The sequence below is a fragment of the Vulpes vulpes genome, chromosome 12, assembly GCF_048418805.1.
Source record: "Vulpes vulpes isolate BD-2025 chromosome 12, VulVul3, whole genome shotgun sequence".
In the NCBI taxonomy this organism is placed as follows: domain Eukaryota; kingdom Metazoa; phylum Chordata; class Mammalia; order Carnivora; family Canidae; genus Vulpes; species Vulpes vulpes.
This window is the reverse complement of record NC_132791.1, coordinates 103,167,564-103,181,961: the sequence shown is the minus strand read 5'-3', so window position 1 is coordinate 103,181,961 and position 14,398 is coordinate 103,167,564. Positions and strand designations below refer to the sequence as shown.

At 40.8% G+C, this 14,398-nt stretch overlaps 1 protein-coding gene across 5 annotated transcripts in view; it reads right to left on the bottom strand.

Moving 5' to 3' along the window:
* OPCML (opioid binding protein/cell adhesion molecule like) overlaps positions 1-14,398 on the bottom strand; it is a 1,085,346-nt gene that overhangs the window by 764,876 nt on the left and 306,072 nt on the right. The gene's annotated exons all lie outside the window — the stretch shown is intronic.

Sequence of the window (14,398 nt, the reverse complement as noted above, 5' to 3'; positions counted from 1 at the left end):
CAACATGAAATGAAAAACTGAGTTCCTGTTTAAGTGGGTATAAAACTGTGTAGTTAATAAAGGTTTATGCTACAAGAGTGTCAAGGAACTTGGCGGAACCGAAGTAAAAGAATGTGCATATGGTGCATATTGAGAATGGTCATAAATCCCTGTCCTCTCAAAGAAGAAAGAAACTCTTTCTTCCTAGATAGCCATGCGGGAGCCTACCCCAAATCAATCGACTAGTCTACAATGCTAGCCCACAAACAACCAAGGTGATTACCCAAGTGTGCCAAGGAAATTGAAAAGATGCTAATTTTGTCAACACCACTGTATAAGGTGGGCTGGCAAAGAGGCTGTATGGTGCCATTTTTAGCTCACAATAAAATCTCATTATTATAACATTCTGTGGGTCCATGTCTCTGATTATAAGTATCTATTGAAAAGAAATTTTCATGAATCTCAATCTCATAGGAACGGTAGGTGGACAGGAAACTCGAGGAAATAAAATCTGTTTTCAGCTAAATCCGTTTGGACTCTGCCAAAAGTAAATAGGAAATATGCACTGGCTGTACCGTGTCTACTGGATAAAGCAGAGAGAGGAAAAACTGTAATAATCTCAAACCACGAGAATCCAATCTCATTCTGCAAAGTCACATCTCACCATCTAGGATGAACTTTTACTCCACACAGGAGTCCCTAAACCCATAGAATTTCCTAAAGTAAAAACATTCTGGTTGGTGGCAGACTTCTGAGTTGAGAAATAAGATAGTATAAATAAATTGCATTGCTGAATCATAATCTCATGACTGTAAAATGATTTCTTCTAACTGCCATGAGATAAGTATCAGCCCCATTAAAACATCTCCTCCAACCACTTCCACTCAGTTACTAACACTCCACTAACCAGGCAAAATCCTACCTAAACTCCTAAACTCTTGAGAATGTGTGATGTGTGATACCATGGCTATGTTATTTTAAGAGATGCAAAGAATTGTCAGGCGTGAGTTTTTGCCTTCCAGGTGCTCATAATGTATTTGGAGATATTAGGCAAACACTCAAAATACATAAGTAGAAGTAAAAGGCAGCGTATGAGTTAGGGCCAAACCAAGTATTCAGCTCATGAGCCTGAAAGAAACCCATACCCTGACAGAAAACCAACTGGTACAGAATTCCAAAGAGCTGCAGGGTACTTCCTGCGTATTGGCTCTCTATACACACGCTTTGCTTTTCAATTATGCTCAAGCCTACACTCATTCACATTGAGATATGATTAACCGGTTCTCACCAGAGGCCCACTTAACTTATGCAGCACAAACCCATCGCTGTGTTTGATAAAATTCACTCTAGTTGTAAAGCCGTCAGAGATGATCTGAGATTGAATAAATAAGGGGAGGAACTGAGGCCTCAGCTCTGGACCCTGACCCTGGAGCAGAAAAAGAGGTCATTTCAGGTCAAGTGACCAGAATCTCCAGTCTGAGATTCATTCATTAAGCTGTTTGCTTACTCACTCAACCCTTACCTCACTGAGTGCTACTCTGTAATAAGACACCACTAGGTGTTTGGGAAGATGCCCTGATGCAAGAATGGAAAGAAGTGATGGCTGCTGTAACAAAGGAAAAAGAGAAGAGAAAGAAAAAGAGAAAGAAGAGAAGAGAAGAGAAGAGAAGAGAAGAGAAGAGAAGAGAAGAAGAGAAGAGAAGAGAAGAGAAGAGAAGAGAAGAGAAGAGAAGAGAAGAGAAGAGAAGAGAAGAGAGAAAGAAGAGAAGAAGAGAAGAGAAGAGAAGAGAAGAGAGAGAAGAGAAGAGAAGAGAAGAGAAGAGAAGAGAAGAGAAGAGAAGAGAAGAGAAGAGAAGAGAGAGAAGAGAAGAGGGAATTGACTTCTTATAAAGATCAGAGGAGGCTTCCTAGATGAGGGGGCCTTTGGGCTCTCAGCCTTTTAGGATAAGGAGGTTGTGGGTGAGATATAGCCTAAAAGGGCTGGGGAAGGGGATAGTTGAAGGAGAAAGAGGACTTTCTGTGAGGAGGTTAAGAAAATGAGCAAAGGCATCATGGCTGAGTAGGAAGATTGGACTTGGCAGTTAACACCTGTCCCTTAGATGGAAATGTAAGTCTGTTGGCCCTTTATTATGTACACATAAAAATCAGCATTGGCAGATCTATAAAACCCAGGTCCATTAAATTAACTATCTGGTTAAAATAATTAAGACAGGGAGCTTCACTTCAGTTCAGTAGGACAGTAGATCTTTGTTACCAACTAGGCAGCTGTTCACAGAAGACATTGATTGCAGGATTATTAAATCTCAACAAATATGTTTTAACCGTATGTTATTTAACGTAGAGCAATGACATTTTCCAGGGCGAGTGGAAATCTTTCTCTAGGCAGGTAAATTATTGTCTACTGACAAACAGTAGAGAATTGTTTCCCAAAGGACATTTGTGTTTCATCCTACATATTTCCTCCCTTCATTTGTCTTGGGAGGTCAGCGAGTGATGAACACACTTTGTATAGAGAAACTTTGTTTGATAACCACCTTGACTCCCCCCACCCCATCTTGATTCTATCATATTTCATTGCTAAAAATTTCTAGAAATTTCTACAAAACCAATACTACAGAGCCATCAAAATTCATCCTTGAAAAATTCTTAGCTACAGAGAAGCCAAATGTAAGAAATGCAGCATATTAATGATCAACTCCACACCTTTCAGAGTGTCAATCTATCAATCACTAGATTAGCCCTACAATACCTTAAAAAAGGCAAGAACTGACACCCGTAATCAGAGTTCATTCTCCAATTACATTAGGATAATCATTGTCCAGACCCACTTATGTTTGTATAAGATTATTTGATTTCCCACACTAAAAGGTCTTTTATTACCAACCATCAACATCATAATAGCAGTCCCAAATGTGAAGAAAAGCCACTTAAATTAATGCAGCTTTCTGACTTTATTTCAGGGTGTCAGCAGGGCCTCTCTGAGAGCTGCTGCGGGCGCTAGCCAATCGCAGGGAAGGCAGACGGCCGTCTACAATGGATTCCAACAGGAAGGACAAAATGGTGGCACAGTGGGGATGTGGTGGGTGTGGGGAATTAGAGAACAATTGTGCATGGGGAATAATCCAAAAGGATAAAGCTACTAAGAAAACTCAATGACAAAGGAGGAGGTGGGGGGATGGACAGAAAAATGAAAAGCAAGAAAAATAGTGCATTTTGGTTCTCTGGCTTCGTAACTATTTTATTTCAGGATAAAAAACAATGATTCATGGTTGACATGGTTACCTTTCTTTGGTGGAACTATGACAGGTATACCTTCTGTTCCTCATACTCCCATTTTCCTAGCATGATGTGGAAAGAAATCTTTCTTCCCATTCCACAAATGCGGAAACTTAAATTCAGATGGCTTGTGAATTCTATAAAATGCAGAAGTTATGATGGTACAATAATGATTTTTTTTTGAAATTCAATTCTCAGAAGACACCCCTGACTTGTCAAAGTAGTCACCTTAAGAGCATATGTACTTATTCCAGTGATGGCACAACCACAGTTCTGGGCATCTATAGCTCCCTTTGAGTATTGCCACAGTAGGCTTCAGACCAGAAATCTAGCCTCAAGCCTTTATAGTTATTTCAGCTTTGATCCAAATAGGTCTTATCAGCTTGATCCTTTAGTTTGTGCATCAGACTTGAATTTCTGTGACATTTAACTGCTTCTCAAAAGTGGTCCCACTCTGAAGGAAATCAGATTTGTTACTTCTGATGATGTGCTAAAGGATGAGCTGCAGGCTGTGCATGTAATTCCAAAAAGTTAAGTTTTCTGCAAGTGGTGCAATAGGGAGGAATGGACACCATAGGGGAGAAGCACCTGTCTCCCGAAGTGTAGATTTCGAGGGCACATGACTCATTTGCTCGTGCCATTTTGGGATGTGCATTTATTTGTGAGCATATCTGTGACCTAACAGTGAAAAGTCACTCCAGTTCAGGCCCCTTGCCTGCTTCAGCAGGCCTCTGAGGTGGATGCTCACACCAGGTGGGGCGAAGCTGGCCACAGGAGAGGTGAAAGGGAGCCGAGAAAAGAGGGAAAGAGGAAATAGGGAAAATGGAGATTGGGGAAGGGAGCAATAAAGGAAAAAGTCCTTGCCTGTCATATACCTCTTCAGTATCCTTAGGTCGCTCCTGGGTTACTCTGTGACCTCTGCTCTCCATCATTCAACAAATGATAGTTTATTGTGTCTACAATGTCCAGGTGTTCTAAATGCCTTGGTTACACCCATGAAGAAACAGGCAAATATCCTTGTCCTCATAAATCCTGTTTTAGAAGGTGCAGGCAAGCCACTATAGATAACATAATAAATAAGCCAATCAGACAGCCTTTTAAATGGTATTAAATATTATAGAAAACTTTTCAACTAGAGAAAGGTAAGGGGACAGAGGCTGGAGGGAAGTCCATAATTTTAAATATGATCGTCAGGGTAGACTTCATTGAGAAGGTGCATATTGAACAAAGATTTAAAGCAGCTGAAGAGGCTATCCATGCACATATCTAGGGGAAAAGTATTCTAGAACAAAGGCATAGCATACGCCTGAGACCAGAGTATGCCTGGGGTACCCATAGGATACCAAGGTGATCAGTGTGACTGGGACGGTGAAGAAAGGGGGACTACAGAGAGAAGTAAGGAGGAATTAGTTGTGTGGGGGTGGAGGTGGGGGGATTCCAGGAGATACAGAGCCCATTAGGATTTGGGCATTTGCAGAGTGGAATGGGGAACCATTGCAACACTATCAGCGGGGAAACGATACAATCTGATTGTTATCACAAAGGATGCTATATTGAGAACAGATTGTAGGGGACAGGGGTGGCAGCAAGGAGGACAGTCAGGAAGGAATTGCGGAAATCCCCGCCTGACAGAGTGGTTGTAGCGGAGGTGGGGAGTGCTGCTCAGGTACTGCCCTCCCCCTTGTCCCTAAAACCACATTTACATACTGGTGCTCATGCTCTCACCTAAAATACACTTCCCTGATCTCCCCTACTTGGGTGTAGCTCTCCTCAAGGCTTCCCCTGCTCAGATATCAGCTCCGGGTCTGGCAGGAATCCATAAGAAATTCCTGGCTAGACCAGAGCCCAGCTTCAAGAATCAGCTCTGCAGTTCATTGGCTTCAGCCCTGAGGATTTGTATGGAGAGTTCTACTAGCCAGACGCTGGACCAGCGAGCTGTCTGCCCCAAACCCACATGCCCACCCAGTCTCTAATCTGTGCCTGATCTGTTTCTCTCTCTTCAGATTCTCCTCCAAACCACACCCTCCCTTCTGCTCACCAGGAGAGGGGTATGAGCAGATGCCAAGAGCAGCAAACAGAGTTAAGATAAATTGGGACTTTAAGCTCTTTCACAAAAATGGGCCATTGGCAGCTGCACAATGTAGTCTACTATAGCTAGCGTGTTTAGATAGCGTGATAGCTCATCTCCTTCCCCAGTGTCAGGTATACTGTTAGGCATATATTGCGTAGAACCTTCTCTAAGGGTTAGCATATCCTTTATTTCTCATGATCTTTCTAGTATCCCTGTGGTGCAAGTCACACAGATGCAACTGTCACGTAGGTTTTTGTATTTCCCAACTGATAAAGAAGTAAAACTGGAGATAGGATGGGTAAAATAAACTGCCCCAGGCCACATAGCTGACAAGTGATGGAGTCAAGACACACTTCCGAGTCATTTTACTTCTGAGGCACAAGATGCTCCAGAAAACTGAGTCCGCTCTGAGTGACAAAAGGAAACGGGTTTTGAAAACGTCTGTCCCAGTTGAAGGCCCAGAAATATTTTCCCTAGCTTCTAACCTTTAAAATCTTACTAGGCTTTTGCTCTCAAGAGGAAATGACACCAGTCAACAAAGAGGTTCATTTCTGGCCAGGATGAGCTGAATGGCACAGAATGAAATTATGTCCTAAGATACGGACATCACAATTACCATTAGGAACTGACTGAGCTCTTGTCAGGGTACCTTCGTACGGAGAAGGGCTTCCCTACCTTCAGGAGAAGATATTTGGGCAAGTCTCTTCACTTTTGTGCTTACCATTGATTCTTTGTGTGAAAGTCATTATTCAGGATAAAATAACGTCTGTGAGGAACAGTGGGAAAAGACATCATGTCCGCCTTCCTATTATCAAGTCTATAACTATCCACATCGCCACAAGGTTAATTTGGGAAGAAAAAGAAAGAAAGAAACAAAAAGAAGAATAGGGGAAAACCTTTATTTCTTCTTCATAGACAATAAGAGATTGAATTAAAAAAAGAGATAGCTCGAGATTTGTCTTGGGTATAAGATAAGAGGAAAGTGTCATAGAAACGGGATAGAAAAAAATGCTTATTATTTTAAAATGTGCTTATATGAAAACATTTTTTAAATACAGGAGGCTCAACATCCAGATGTTGGGCAAGAAATTTAATAATTGGAAATTGATGAGAATCTTCCCTTCTACTATTTTTAACCATAGGTACTCTCCGTTCCCCAAAATTATAGGTCGAGGGTGTCTAAATGATGCCCACTTGTGAGGTCCTGCTGCTGAGTGCACTGCCTTTTCACCTCTCACTCCTTGTCCAGGCCAGATTTCGGTGCTTTGACAGAGTCAAAAGCCACTTCAGCAGCGGGCTTGCTTGTATTTCTGATGCTTACCCTACACAAGCTTAGTACGTCCAAGCCAAACTCTTGGCCTTTGTCCTCCACCTGCCCCCAACCTTCAGAAATGCTTTTCCCAGCTCTTCTCCATCTGGCCAATGGTACCAGCCATCTACCCACATGCTCAGCCTTTCTTCCTTCTATTCCCTCACACCAACTTCCCATCCCTCACCACATTTTATTTATTCTCCTTCCAACATGCCTTTAATATTTGCCTCCTTTTCTCCAGCTCTGCTATTGCCCCGCTGTCCAAGCTGCCACCCCCTGTCACCTTGATGAGTGCAATAGCCTCCTGGCTGGCCTCTCTGCTTCTGGTTTCACCTCCCAAATTCATCTTCCACAAAATAGCTAGTGATCATTCTTAAATGTAAGTCAGGTTAAAAATATCTATTCTCCTAGAATAAATATTAATCTGCCTGCTATGGTTTCCAAGGCCTTCCACAGTCTAACGACTGCCTACATCTCCAGCCTCCCCTCACCCTCTCTGACTTGGTGACCAGACTCCCATCCCATGTCTTCTGTCTCTTCCTCTGAGGGCCTGTGAACTTGCTGCCCTCCACCTTTGGGGCTCTCAAAGCTTCGAATGACTGACATATTTCCTCTCTCCAGCTCTCAGTCAGGTATCACCTCCCCAGAGAAGCCTTCCCTTACAAACCCATCCTAAAGTAAAGCTTTACCTACATCTCTGTTCCCCTCCGTCATATCACCTGTTTATTCCCATTGGTATAATCAGGAGACTCTATAAATTGTGTATTTGCTTACTTATTTTCTTGTCCCCACTCCGTGAAGGCAGGGACTTGACCTCTGTGGTCCCAGGTCTTGGCATTGTGGCCAACATATAACAAGTGCTTGTTGAGTACTGCTATATAATGAATAAATCAAGTCTTGGATAAAGAAACAGAACACTGGGCAGCCCCGGTGGCCCAGCGGTTTCGCGCCGCCTGCAGCCTGGGGTGTGATTCTGGAGACCCAGGATCGAGTCCCACATTGGGCTTCCTGCATGGAGCCTGCTTCTCCCTCTGCCTGTGTCTCTGCCTCTCTCTTCGCTCTCTCTGAATGAATGAATAAATAAATAAATCTTAAAAAAAAAAAAGAAACAAAACACTATGGTTTCTCATGGGCTTACATAACTTCTGAATATTAGGCATGTAATTGCCCTTAAAGCTCATCTGGCCTAAATACTCACTTTTTAATAGATGAGAAAACCGAAGATCAAGGCAGAGAGCTCTAGAGTATATCCATACTGGCAATGTTTTGGCACTTAATGTTCCCTTTAATACTCATCTCCTATATTTTCAACACTTACTGAAAAGTGACTTTTAATTAGGAAGTTTTGTATATATTATATTAGCTAAATTTTACCTGATAAGTAAACGCAGAATGCATTGTTACCAATACTGAAATATTGGGGAGCCCTCTGGTCCCATTCTCTTCTGGTTTACAAACAGAAGTCCTTTACAATATTCCAGCCTATCAGGTGTCTGGGCTACTCTGACGTTGCATAGAGTCTCACAATCCCATGCCTCATCCCCTTCCCTACCCATTATTTCCTTTTGCCATTTTATTATACAGTGTACTATCAACTTCTTAATATAAATCAGAGGATACTCATCAGGTATGGCTGCAATCAATTCATGGTTGATTCCCAAATGAACCAGTTGTCTAAGCAACTGGGAGAAAGCCATATTTATCCCGGGGGGCTGCTTACAGCTAAGACCACTGAACATTTTTCTAATTGAACAGGGAAAACAAGGAATAGCTGTTGTCTTATATTGAACAGACTCCACACAGATGCTTCATCCTCCCCTAGTGGGACTTGGTTATGTTTTCACCAGATTCTGAATTTTCTTTCCAAAGGGCTTTATCATTTCCACATAGTTCCCATTGGTCACAGACAGGCAGGATCAATAAAGATATAATCCTACGACAGCAGCAAACACAAAAGTTCCTGATGAATTCCAATCCTGAAAGCCAGAGTCCAAACATGCTGTGACCAGCTGGGAATTTGCTCTAAGCTATTATCAGTCCCCAACATCTAAAATTTCCCCATGGAGACAAGAGATGAAAAACCCGTATATAAGCCTGCTCCCATCTTGCACGGCAGCATGTACAAACATAATTGCTGCCTTTTCCGAGCCAGTCTAAGGGATTAATGAAAGAGGAAGGAAGAAGGGAACCAATACGCATCACAAATGTTTGGGTGATCTCTTAGGATGACCATTGTCCATGAATTCCAGTTGCTTTCCGGTTTTTTTGTATATTCATATAATATATTCATCCATTTAAAGTGTATAATTCAATGGATTTTAGTATGTTCACAAAGTTGCACAACCATCACCACAATCCATTAGAACATTATAATCACCCGAAAAAGAAACTCTGTGTCTTTTAGCAATGATCCCCAATCTCCCAACCTACCCTTTAGCCCTAGGGAATCACTAATCTACTTTTTTTTTTCTTAGAGATATGCCTATTCTGAACATTTCATATAGATGAAATCGTACAGTATGTGGTCTTTTGTAACTGTCTCCGTTCATTTGGCTTTCCTTTCTAAGGCTCATCCATGTTGTAAGACGTATCAGTAGTTCATTTTTTATTGCTGAATAATATTTCCCTATAGGGCATTATTATTATTATTATTATTAAATTTTGCCACATTTTACCTATCAGTTCATCCACTTACCCATGTATCCCTTCATCAATTGTACATTTGGGCAGTTTCCACTTTTTTAGACATTATGCACAATTTTTCTATAAACTGACATTTAAGTGTGGGTGTGTATGTATGTTTTTATTACTCTTGGGCGTGTGAACAGGGGTGAAACCGCTAGTTCATAAAATAATTGTGTTTAAACCTTTGAGGACCTACCAAGCTTTTTTTGAAAGCGGCTACACCATTTTACATTTACATAAGGGCTCCGATGTCTCTACTTCCTCCTCAACATTTGTTATTATCTCTCCTTTTTATGATAGCCATGCTAGTGGGTGTAAAGTGGTATCTCATTATGGTTTGGGTTTGTATTTCCCTAATGATTAGTGATGCTGAGCATATTTCATATGCTTATTTGCCACTTGTATATCTTCTTTGGAGAAATGTGTATTCAGATACTTTGGTCCTTTTAAAATTGGGTTATTGGCCTTTTTATTAGTGAGCTGTAAGAACTTTTCCCTGTTGCTTTCTTGCTAATGATTTTCAATGCCAATTTAGAAAGTTAAATGTATATTTCGCAACACTGGAAATCATTAGAACAAAATAAATTCTGATTTCTACCGAAGAATGAATGTATTTCTGTAAAACTCTTCTCATGTCCTAAATTCTCACAGATCCTCACCGACATGCCCGTGGGTATTGCATGTTGAAACTTGTGTATGGTTATTGGTAGAAAACCTTAGAGCTACACAGAAACACCTGAATTGCCCACTATTTAATCCTGAGGCAAATTCGAAGCCACATTCATTTGAGACAGCTGGAGTAAAAAAGAACAATGCAACATCAATGCACAGAGTAAGTGCTCATTAAATGTCGGTTGGACGGATGCAATGCACATAAGGTCCCTCTGAAGCATTTGGTTTTAAATGCTCGCTCTTTTAGAAAAGCAGATGAAAGGGCAGGATTATTTCCTTCTTGGTCAGAGAGTTGTTGCTTTTCCAAAGCCAGAGCCAATAATGCTAATGTCTTGAGGATCCTGAACTCTTTTCCAAATTTCAATAGGGAGAGAAGCTCGTTTGCAGATGGATGGCCCTATCTACAGACAGGGCCATTTCCCGGTGTCGGTCACCATATACAGATGAGACGGTTTATATCTAGTTCTGGGAAGATAAACAGATCTAAGTCATATGTGATTATCAGACCAACGGCTTACTCATAGACCCAGGAAGATGTTGAAAAGTCATTTATTAAGCATTTCCATAGTCCTTACCCTTAACATGTACTCTCTGAAGATCAACTACAAATTCCTTGTATTTCCCTTGTTTCTCCTCCTGGTTGCCTGTTCTTTGGTCCTCATTTGGTCATATTTGATTATAAGTAATAAAAAGGGATAGGACTTCCATTTCTGCAACATATTAGCTATTTAACTGGAGGCAAGTCACTTAACTTCTCTGAGTCTCAGTTTCCTCTTCTATGGATTTGAGATGCTTAAGTATCACATGGTTTACTCTCCCTTCCAGGACTGTTGTGAATATAAGTTGAGGTAATAAGGGAGAGTACCTTGCAAGATGCCAAACTCATGACAAATGTTAGCCGTGCTTGCTATTAGGTCTGGCAACCTCAGATCCACCCATTAGTTGATTCTGCTTTTTCCTTTTCTTTTTTTCTCTTACAGCTTTGTTCATATTACATTTGGAAATAGTTAAAAACAAATGACTAAAATAAAAATTAGAGATAAAAGGCTAATTTTTGTGGCCTTGCGTTTCTTTTTGCTAACACAGATCATAAGGGAGTTTGAGGGAAAATGGCTCAATGGACACATAGCTACTGCATAAATCTGACCCAACAGAATGACAAGAAGTGTTCTTGATTGTGGTCCTTGAGGTGGTGGCAAGAGAAGGGAGGGCTACTACAGGATTATTCTAGGTTGTAAATGACAGAACTTGTCTCTTTCCAACTCACAGTGGAATCAGAAGAATTCTGGATCTGTATGGCCCTGTATCGCCCAGGCTGTAATCCCTCCTCTTGTTAACCATCATGAATGGCATAAAAGAAGACAACTCCTGGATAGGCTTCCTTTTCACTAGCCAAGGGGAGAAAGCGAATGTGTAAGTGAAAGCTTCTCCCCTGAAGAAGTGAGCTGGGCTTTGTTTAAGTCGCTAATGAAGAGAAAATCTTAGAAGGTATCAAGCCAAAACTAATCCAATTAAATTAAGGATGACTTTCAAAAAGCAAGAGGTAATTCCCAACTTGGCAATGAGCCAGAATTGAGAGATTGCCCCCATTTATTCTACTTGAAATGCCACAGGAGTTGAATGACCACAAAGACAATATTTTCCAGGAAATGAAAACCACTAATGGACATTATTTTGGTAATTCAAATACTTTTTTTTACATGATAAACACCTGCTCCTTTTGGAAACAAATTTAATGATGATGTTTATCCATTTATATTTGTATACTGCTGAGCTCACTGACAGCACTCAATAAATAATAAATAATGATAATAATAATCCTGATCCAAAAGTCTTCAGGAGGAAAAAACAAGGCCCAAAGATTTATTGTTGGCATATCCTGTAAAAATCGATCTGGCTCTTTAAATAGACGAAGTGCCTTGAGGGAAGATAATCCATTGATTTATGATTCAAAGAAAATGTAATTTTAAGAATTACAATAATAACAACAATAATCAATGTCTTGTGTGGACCATAATAGTACAAAAATAAAGGAAAAGAAAACAACACCCGGAATAATACAAGTTATCATTTTAGAAAAAGAGGAAGAGTTTACAAGCACTTTTAAATTACTGGATTCAGGAGCAAGATCTGTCCCAGATATAAATGCACTTTTGTTTGCTCCTTAGGGAGGTAGGCTGCCTAGCTGGAGGGAGGGGTGAGCCAGTATAGCTCCAAGGGCCTCTTTCAGTCTCGCCAGACTTCACTTACTCACAGGTGAAGCTCATGTCCATCGTTTCAGTCATCAAGAGTGACCACCCTGGCTGTGCTTCAGGCCGTATCGTCTCAGAATGATGAGGTTACAATGACCTATCCTAACTACCCCCATGCCCAGGCTCTTGCACACCAGCCTTCTTCTTGCCTCTAGGAGGACATTCATAAAACACAGAAGGCCCCTTTCTCAAGATCCTAAATGATTACGTACTGAAGGAATGAAATTCAACATCTGTGCTGATGGCCTGTCCTCACCTTAGCTCTTCAGCCCCGCATCCCACCATATTCTCTCTTCAGAACCTTCTTCTACTGGCATTGTCGTAATGACCCTCCTACTTGATGCACTTACCTGTGACTAAGGATTTATTCAGGTTGATTCCTACATGGAATTCACTTCACTGTTTGCTGAGAGTCTTCTGTAAGGTGTAGCTCAAATGTCAACACTTTCATGTAGCCTTTCAGGGTCCTTTCTTTTTTCACTGTTGATCTTTGACTCCCTGTACTCCAGTGGAATTATAATTGTAGCATTCTTATAACATTCCTTTGGTTCTTCTTCGTATAAAATTAAATGTATACACAATTCTCCCCTAGGTTGTAGGATTTCAGAGTACATGAGTTTTGCATGTAGTAGTTGTTTAATATATACTTAGAATTCTATTGCTACAGTGGGGAGGACATCCATGGGGAAAATATCCATATCCCAAAATTTTATGATCTATGACTTTAAGAAAAACCATGTCCATGTCTTTATTTAGCTGCATCCTAATATTGACAACCATTTCTCTAATGTGTAAAAATCTCATCAGGTGTTGTGTGTGGTACACAGTAGGCATCCAATAAATGCTCATTGACTATCCATTGCCAAAGTAGGGTGACAACTCATGGGAAAAAATGCTGGTATCTTCAACATGTATAATATGTGCTTTTCTTTTTTCTTCTTTTTTAAAGATTTTATTTTTTTATGAGAGACAGAGAGAGAGAGAGAGAGAGAGAGGCAGAGACACAGGCAGAGGGAGAAGTGGGTTCCCTGAGGGGATCCCGATGAGGGACTCGATCTCAGGACCCCAGAGTCATGCCCTGAGCCGAAGGCAGACGCTCAACCACTGAGCCCTCTAGGCGCCCAATCTGTGCCTTTATGTAAAATTCCAACTTGCTCTTGCTGACTTTGATAAACATTTCTTTGACACACTGAAGTTCTTTTGGATTGTATTTCCAGCATTCATTATGATACCCAATCAAGTGCCATTAACAAGAATGAATGATTATGTTCTGTCCTCAGTCACATCATGCTATCTGTACAGAATTAAATTAGCATAGGAAGGAGAAGGATGAGATTAAAAGTTATCATGAAAATGGTCTTTATCTCCAAAAGGATCACATCTACTATTACATATTAAAATTCCCTGCTTATTTGTCTTTGCCTTCCTATTAGATTATAAACTCTATAAAAACAGGGATCACATCTGTCTTTTTCATGGTCATGATCTTTAGCACCAAATCAAGTATTTACTTATTAATTTGAGAGAGAGAGAGAGAGAGGGAGGGAGGGAGGGAGGGAGGGAGAATGAGAGAGAGAGAAAGGGAGAGAGAGAGAGAGAGAGAGAAAGAAAGAAAGAAAGAAAGAGAGAGAACAAGCGGGGAAGAGGCAAAGGAGGAGAGAAAGAGAAGAATCAAAGCAGTCTCTTCCCTAAGCACCAAGCCAGATGTGGTGCTCCATTGGGGGGCTCAACTTGGGGCTCGATCTCATGACCCTGAGATCATGACCTGAGCTGAGACCAAGAGTTGGATGCTCAACAGACTGAGCCACTCAGATATTAAAAGATAGTATACACTTAATAAACAAATATCTATGACATAGATGAACTCTATTGTCATAGTAAATCAGCAATGGCCCTGAGGAGGAACATAATTATGGACCAGAATATGTCTACCTTTTCTCTCTCTAAATTGAAGCAATCCCAAAGGCTTCCTTGAGCTTAAGTGATCAGACAATACAAATTTAAGGCAGTGATTTGGGACAAGAAAGTTTAGTTTTCAAATATTCATGGGCTGCTGAGATCAGTGTACACCTGCGTCTTAGCAAATTGAAGAAAGAACTAAATAGGATCAAGGAAAATAAACGTGTAAGGAACAAGGGGGCTTAACTAATT